Source organism: Carassius gibelio, chromosome A2, assembly GCF_023724105.1.
Source record: "Carassius gibelio isolate Cgi1373 ecotype wild population from Czech Republic chromosome A2, carGib1.2-hapl.c, whole genome shotgun sequence".
NCBI lineage: Eukaryota > Metazoa > Chordata > Actinopteri > Cypriniformes > Cyprinidae > Carassius > Carassius gibelio.
Window position 1 is genome coordinate 17,738,430 of NC_068372.1, and position 8,528 is coordinate 17,746,957.

The 8,528-nt window shown below is 37.0% G+C and overlaps 2 long non-coding RNA genes across 2 annotated transcripts; both read right to left on the reverse strand.

The window, feature by feature from the left end:
* Window positions 1-929: 929 nt before the first annotated feature.
* Window positions 930-3,038, reverse strand: LOC128029250 (uncharacterized). Its single transcript, XR_008187321.1, has 3 exons — window positions 2,984-3,038; window positions 2,791-2,855; window positions 930-2,084 (listed from the first exon to the last, which is right to left on the reverse strand). It is a non-coding gene; the product is annotated as an uncharacterized LOC128029250 (long non-coding RNA).
* Window positions 3,039-3,108: 70 nt separating this feature from the next.
* On the reverse strand, window positions 3,109-4,324 carry LOC128029251 (uncharacterized). Its single transcript, XR_008187322.1, has 3 exons — window positions 4,081-4,324; window positions 3,370-3,624; window positions 3,109-3,206 (listed from the first exon to the last, which is right to left on the reverse strand). It is a non-coding gene; the product is annotated as an uncharacterized LOC128029251 (long non-coding RNA).
* Between the last annotated feature and the right edge of the window lie 4,204 nt (window positions 4,325-8,528).

The following is an 8,528-nucleotide window of genomic DNA, read 5'->3' on the forward strand; positions in this document are numbered from 1 at the left end:
GAAGAGATTCAGGAATAACAATGGCAATCAAACTGTTCCTGTATCCGCACAGACCAATTAGGCTTCAGCATTACAGTGACAAGGGGCATAGTGCACTTAATGTAAGTGGTGCCGCTTGGCAATTAAGACAGCAGAATGGAATCTCAGAAAGGCCGAAGTGGAGAAAATTACACCCTAAAGTGGTTATGATTCACTCATATATAACTGTCACCATGCTGAACTTAGGTGGCCTCCCTTGTTGTGCCAGATTTTATGAGCTGGAGTCAGAGACACTAATATTTTAGTGGGCATGCTTTCAAAGGTCATCGACCATATGTTAGACGCATCACCATCTTATCGTGTAAACAAAAAAATCAGCAATGCTTTTTTGGCTGCATGTCGTGTTTTTTTTTTGTTTTTTTTTGTTTTTTTATGATGCTCATACAGCACTATTGATCTGTGTATTACTGCAGAGGAAGTACTTGGTTTCATCAACCCCTCACTTTACACCCGCACTGCCTGTCATGCCCCCCTCTGCTGTATCAGGTAGGAAGTCTGATCATTATCACACGGCAGGCTTTACTTCCCTGCACTTCAGTATCTCAATAACTCATCATATCACACAAACAACCAGAAGAGAGAAGAGGGGAAGGAGAGAGTATACAGAGATCGAATGAAGTCATGGTTGGATTTCTAAAGCACTGTCTGGAACCAGTGCAGATAATGGGATAGGCTTCAAATACTACAGGTTGTTCTTTACTGAAAGAAAGTGCACAGTGTCAGTTATTATATTTGGGCAGTAGTTACATAAAAAAAAAAAAAAAAAAAGAGAAAATCTATTTGAAATTCAGTGTACAAATATAATTTGGTTCTCTGAACTAAAACCTCTAAGATGTCATTGCACCACATGTTTAAAAAAAAACTATATTCTGAGCTGAGCAGCTGATATCAAACACTCTAAAAACTGCTGGGTTGAAAACAACCCAATTTGGGTTATTTTGACAACCCAGCGCTGGGTCAAAAAGGGACGAACCCAGCGCTGGGTTGTTTTAACCCAACCAGTTGGGTTATCATATTTAACCCAGCCTGCTGGGTTGCCTTTTTTATGGTTTAAAATGACTATATTGCAGGGTTTAAAAAAACAGAGCGGGTGTTTTTTTTATCACTGTATTTCAGAAGGAAAACTACTGTATTTAGAAAATGTTCGATATCATTTCGCATATGCTTGATAAGGCAGCGTTTGTGAGCTCAGCACCGCTCTGCAGCCGTTACCGGAGAAACCTACCTCTCCCGCTCTTAGCGCCTCCTGCTGGCAGAAAATGAACTCGCAGAGTGCAGCCATGTGGGGAAACAATGCATTTCTACGTTAAAATTAACCCAAATTGAGCTAGGCATTAAACCTACAAATGTTGTTCATTTTAAATATCACTTTTACACACAAATAATAATTACCAAAAGGAAAATATTTATTAAAAACAAGAGAAAAGTCAAAAAGTAACATGTTAGAAGAAATGCAGAAAAGGATGGCATTAACAGCTACAGAGTTCATAAACAAAGCATTGAACATTTGATGAATATAACTTAAGATCAAATTGGACTTTGTTCAATTGTATATATTGTATAAAAATATACGAAAACACATACAATAAATTTACAATTAGTTTTTTTTCCAACTATTCTGGCATGACAGTACACAAATAAATCACAACATTAACTTTGATATTATAACCTTTAGCAGACGCGTGTGTGTGTGTGTGTGTGTGTGTGTGTGTGTGAAAGAATGTTAGCAGGTGTATGAATGACAGAGTGTAAACTTTTCTACTAAACAACACAGAAAAAGCATTTAACTTTTTTTTTTTTTACAAATTATACACTTACAGTTTGTTTCATTGTCCATGAATACAGATCATGCATCACGGTCAATTTTCATGATCTCTTTAGCATAACTGATGTAATCATGAAGAAGCCCCATCAGCACAGCATGTGACATCTTCTACATCATCCAGGGCAGCGTCCTCCTTTAAAACCACCGCTGTTTAGGGGAAAGAAGATTCTCCTCTCTGACCAGCATTCATCCCAGTCACCGCCTGCTCTTCATCAGTGGCCTAAGAGAAACAAATTTGAAAAAATTAAACATTTAATTAAACTATCCATTTTCAGGTAGAGGTGTATTCACATCCGTAAGGATAGGTAAATAATCGGTTTTAAAGTTTCAACACTTTGTGTGGTTGTTTAATGTCTCAGTCCACCACAGCTCTCATGAAGTCTATAATGGCAGCACTAGTGTGAGGACATGCAATATTGTTTGAATAAATATTGCTTTCAGAAAGCTTCTTTACTGAAACATTAAAACAGACATGACATTCACATACCTCACAATATTCATGTACGTGGAGGGCTGCTCTTCAAACCGTTAGTTCACCAAATAATTTAAATGTTCATAATTTACTCTCCTCATGTTTTTCCTGACTCATACAAACCCTGTTCATTTTTTGGAAAACATATGAATATATTTAATATTCTCTTTTTGTGTCCTCCATTGCTGGTCTGGGAGACCAATATTTTATTTTGAACATACATGTTTGCTATCATATAATTTAAGATGTATTCATATATAAATATCAGAATTTACTTCTACAATAACTCTATATTTATGAAGCTTGAAAATACAGATTATCTAAACTATAAATGGATTAACAAATATTATGAGAAAACTAAAAATATATTAATTTATGTTGTAAAGACAGACAAAAGTCTTATAGGTTTGGAATGACTTGAGGGCAAGTAAATGATTTTTTGTGTGAACTTTACCTCTAAGAGCGCAGACCAAGAATAATGACTCTCCAAATCAGACAACTCCAAAGTTGGTTTGAGTTCTGCAATAAAAAACACAGACATCAATGGTCTTAATGAAATGAGCACGTAATCACACTGTTGTTGCATCAAAATGTGAAGTAAACTGGCAGGAGACAACAAAAAAATTTATTTTCTAAAAATAACTTACATAAAATCTCAAGGGAATGATGATCTCCCATGTCTCTTGCTTTTAACATCTACAAAAACAAAAAACAAACATTATTTTACTCTTAGTAAAAAACAACAACTGATAACATGAAATTATGAAGTTTACTTGCCTTAAACGATCTTTCCCTCTCTTCAGAAGAAGCTGAGAAAACCACCTCCTCACAAGCAGACTTGTGTGTCCTTAACTCCAGTTAGTTTGAGTTCTGCAAAGAGGGGCATCAATGGTTTCAATAAAATATTAACATATACATACATACATATATAAAATCACACTGTTTTTGCATCAACATGTGAAGTTGACAGGCAGGACACAACAGAAACATTAATTTTCTAAAAAAAAAAAAAAGTAATAATAATTTAACTTACATCAGTCTCAAAAGAATGAAGTTATCTTGTCTCTGGATTTCAACATCTAAAAAAAACACACACATTATTTTAGTCTTAGTAAAAATAAAGATAACTTGATGTTATTCTGAAGTTTACTCTCCTTAAACCGTCTGTCCCTCTCTTCAGAAGAACACCTCCTCCTCATCCTCACACAGGTCTGTGACTCCTCACACAAACAGCTTCTGTGTCTTTAACTCTCATCGCGAGGACAATGAATACAGGAGCTGGACAAGTCTGAAACATTACATGTAAAACATACTTTTAACAGTTACCACTTCAACAGCCTCAAAATAATTATGCTAGTCTTTACTACACCATGCCGTTTCCTTTAGGAGACAAACATACATTCAGTTTAACCGCGAAAAAAAAGACAAATTCACATGAGCGTAACCGTGACCATAACCGTCTGTTAACGCCTCAAAGAGAACAGATAATGTAAAATCTTATGTAAATATGACAAAATACATTCACAGACGTTATATTAAAAGTACATCCTCCGTTCAGTAACGTTACATGAGGCAGTTAAGACCTCCGTGTCCCAGGCGAAAACCGCGTCCGTTTTTTTTTATATAACGTTAGATATAACGTTAAGCTCCTTTGTTTCCGCCTTTCATAAAACCTTCCGCCTTTCATACAACCGGGTAAACAATAAAAGATAACTTTACATTTTGAATACTTAACGTTACTTACCATAGTCTTTCACTCGCTTCTCGCTTCTATCACGCTGAGAAAATGGCGGCTGCTCGCACTGGAGAGACGTACGATTTTGACGTGACGTGCGTGCTCTCCTTCACGTCCGCGTCCTCAACCCACCCCCGCTGGGTTAAAAAAGATAGTTATTTTCAACCCAAACTTGGGTTAAAACATCCCAAAGTCCTATCCAACGGCCTCAACCCAGCAGTTGGGTTGAAAAAACAACCCAGCGTTTTTTAGAGTGAATACAACGGCTAAACAGTATAAATGGGAAATGTAAATAATGCAGCTTAAAAATACTTTTTGATGAGTCATTTTAGAAGCAGCATAAATTAACTGCATTAGTTGGCCTGAACTTTAAATTAAAAGACTAAACAGACAAAAAAAAAAAAGCAATTATTTTATACAGTATAATGTGCATCCTAAACAAATCATTGTCGTCAACCAGACATATACTCTAACTGAAGACAGTTGAAAGCTGTATGTGTTTAATTAACTAATAAACATCAGCTCATATAAAAAGTCATTTATTCAGAATCAAAGGACCCTGGTAAATAATTTTATTTTTATGAGTGATTCATTCTGTAACTGACTACAGTGGTCATGGTGTCATCACTGTAGATAATAGCCTTGCAGCCCCATGGAATATAGTGCCAGAAACTCTAACTGTGTTCCAGCTCATAGGATCCTGATGCAAGGAACACCCTGCAACATCATCAGACACGCTATATCCGCATCCACAGAAGAATGCACAAACAATTCTGGTATCACAAGCCATTTTTGATCCAACATTGGAAATTCAAGAATTGTATAGATGCTTGAAAGTTTATTTATACACTTTAAAAGTTGTTAATAAAAACTGCTGGAGCACACTTTACAAGAAAATAATCTTTCATTTGCTTTCTAATTCTCAAATTAAGAGATCAAATTATAAGACGCTTCCAAGTAAGACTTTTTGTCTAAGGATAAGAATAGTTCAAATGTGATAAAAAAGTGGGCAGATAAAATATAAATGTAGTTTATATTTCTATTATAAAAGCTCAGTGGTGTAGCTGTTAATTCTCAGTCAGATATAAAGAAAATCTTGAGTGTCTCTCATTCTCATCTGGACACAGAAGAAAGATACAGTATGTCTTAGCTACCAATGTGATAATACTCTCGCTGTCTTTGTGGTTGGTTGACAGACTGGTCAGTTGGCTCAAAGGACTGACTTTGTGGATCATTACACAGAATGACCCGAACAGCCAAAGAAAGACCATGTCAAGAGATGCGATGATTGTTCTATTGGACCACGACTCCTCAATGAAAATCACAGTCCAAAATGAAATTTAATATCTGACAGTCATGCATGTCTCTGTCGTATAATATGTTAAACATAAGTGCGTTTTGTGAGAATTGCCCCTTACTTCTGTATTTCTAAGAAGTACATCTAATATCAGTGGGACATAACCATGAATACGTTCTTGAATAATTCTAACAATTTTTCGGAGAGATGTTGAATATTCTATGAAAGCTCTGTAGTTCATATCTAATTAATGCATTTGAACCTCATCTCAAGCTCTGTGTTTGATCTTATGCCATTTTGTAAATCAAGCCCCTCCGGAGTTGAGCTTACATGCTTGCTGAGTGCATGCCTTCATAGTTCTCTCTAAGGTAGGCATGCAAATGATCACATGCTTGATAGCAGAACAAGGTCTGTTCTTATTCATTTAATTTGGTCTATTAATTTATTTCTTTGCCACTCCATTAAAATTGTCAAGTAGGGGTCAGGGAGTACATAAAGTGCAATGCTTTTGACTGTGAAAAGTCATAATGTGGTTCATGCACGAAGTTTATGAGGTCAACCATTAAGATTAATTATCCTGACTAATGTTTTAGACGAGGATGCTAATTACCAGTGATTGCCCATTATGTCAAACATGAATGTAACCCTGATATATCGTCATTCTGTTTTTCCTCTTGCTGTTCTAATCACTTTTTTGTGGAAGTCAGATGATTTGGTTGTCACAGTAGCTGGTGACCATTTTGAACCTTGGCTCTTCTTATAGTTTAGGTTGTATACTTGCTGCCAGGCAAAGACTTTGCAGGCAGCGTTTTTAAACAAAGGCACTTCATGATTTCATACAGGCTTCTGAGGCATCCTGGAATGGAATGTGTCCACTGAAGGCAGCATTTTAGAGCTTTCGGACACAGCCATTGTCAAAGCACCTGTGTGGCCACACACTGATGTCTGACCAGCTGGAGTTCTTTACCTTCTGCATGAAAGCTCTGGGTTTAGTTATCCATAGAAAAGAATTGCACCTGCGTTACAAAGCACCTGAGCATGTTCATTGATTAATGCTGCACCTGCATCGACTTATCAATCCATTTCAGATACTCAACACCAGGGTTCTCAAACTCAGTTCCTGAATGGCCACAGCCCTGCATAGTTTAGATTCAACCCTAATTAAATGCACCTGATCCAGCTAATCAAGTCCTTCAGGCTTATTTGAAAACTACATGGTACAGTATGTGTGTTGGAACTAAACTCTGCAGGGCTGTGGCCCTCCAGGAGCTGAGTTTGACACCCCTGGCCTAGAATCCGAAACTTAAAGAATGCTGCCTCCCCAGGCAGCATATGGAGGTTGGAAGGCAATGGGGCATGACTGAATCCAGTGATTGTGTCTGCTGAGACACCTTCATCTGATCGATTTTTGAATGCAGGATAAATCTATCATTCGATGCCTATTATATTCCACAATTGTGGGCATTTAAAGGGGTCATATGATGCGATTTCATTTTTTCTTTCTCTTTGGAGTGTTACAAGCTCTTGGAGCATGAAGAAGATCTGTAAAGTTGCAAAGACTAAAGTTTTAAATCCAAAGAGATATTCTTTATCAGAGTTAAGACTCTGCCATTCCACCCTAAAACAGCTCATTCAAACATGCCCCCACATGTCTTCCTCACTATGTGGAAATATTTGTGTAATGCCGCCCAAATGTTCACGCAAAGAAAGAAGGCATAGTCTCAGTAACCACAGTTAGTGTTGAAGCAGCCATGTCAGGGAGATTCTGTGTGTATGTAATAGTGATGTTTAAAAAAAAGGGTGTTTTGTGCATTTATTAAATTGATTATTTTCACTTGGCATAGCCTACCAGTGTGATGACGTCATTGCACGCATCTCATAGTAGCCCGTGAGCCAGCGATGCTCATTCGTAGTAAATACAGAGATGAGTAGCCATCACAAATGGGTTCTTCTCTTCATTATCTTGTTACTTACAGAAGTATTTAAGATTTTTAAGATTACTAACAACAGAACAGCAACGCATTTTATGGATGACCGTTTCGTGAATCTAGGAGGTTATTGTGACTTTGCTATGACAATCTGGTGTTTTTTGAGTAAGCTACTGGAAGAATGTTTTGTTATTAACTTAAGTATTTGCTATCAACTGTTCAAATGCAGAGTTTTGCATGTCGCACGTGTGTGTGTGTGTGAGAGAGAGCGAGAGAGAGAGAGAGAGAGAGAGAGAGACGGTCACACGGTGGAGGCAGCAGTCTTAACCATCCGTGGCTTGTGTACTGCAAACACATACAAGCTTCATCACTGTCTGTCACGCCACTCTGTTCCCATTTCGTGCTTGAACTGATGGTAAAACTAAGGACATTATTAACTGTCTTTGCATTTATTTTGAAAGATGAAGCTTGTGATTGTGGAAAGGGGCATTACATTTTCAACGAGTGCTTGCAGTGTTCGGCCAATCACAATGCACTGGGTCAGCTGGCCAATCAGAGCAGGACTTTGTAAAAACGATGCGTTTGAGAGGGGCGGGGCATAGAGGACCTGCAATAATGTACAGTATTTGAAAAATAATGTGTTTTTCGAACGTTAAAGCATGTCAACATATTCTGTTACACCAAATACACCAAATAATGATCTTTAAAAAAGCATCATATGACCCCTTTCAAAGTTGTGTTTGATGGTCAGATTTTGTTTTAATTTTTTTTTTTTTTTTTTTTTTGATGTCATCCTTAGCGAGAAATTAGTATTGTAGTAATTAAACAGTTGCTTATTTATCACCACAGCTCCTTCTATTTTGTTGTAAATCTTTAAACATTTACGATGCCTCAGAAGCCTGTCCAAAATAAGTTTCAGATGTACATGCACAAACATAGCCTGCAAAGTCATTGCCTAAGCTTTCAGATGCAGCCTACATTTACATTGTAATCTGAATGCATTTGAAAAGTTCGCTATTCTTCTGGAACAATCATTTTACTATCAAAATATCTCATGGCTTACTGGTGCATCCAGGGCCACTCAATTACCATAGCATGTATATTCAAATTTCTTAGTTTCCCTCATGTTTTGCCACAGGACAGCAATTACAAGTACATATTTTGTCTTCTTGCAGGAACACAACATGAAGTTCAAAGTAAAGAATATATTTAGCAAAGCCATGAAAGTCAAT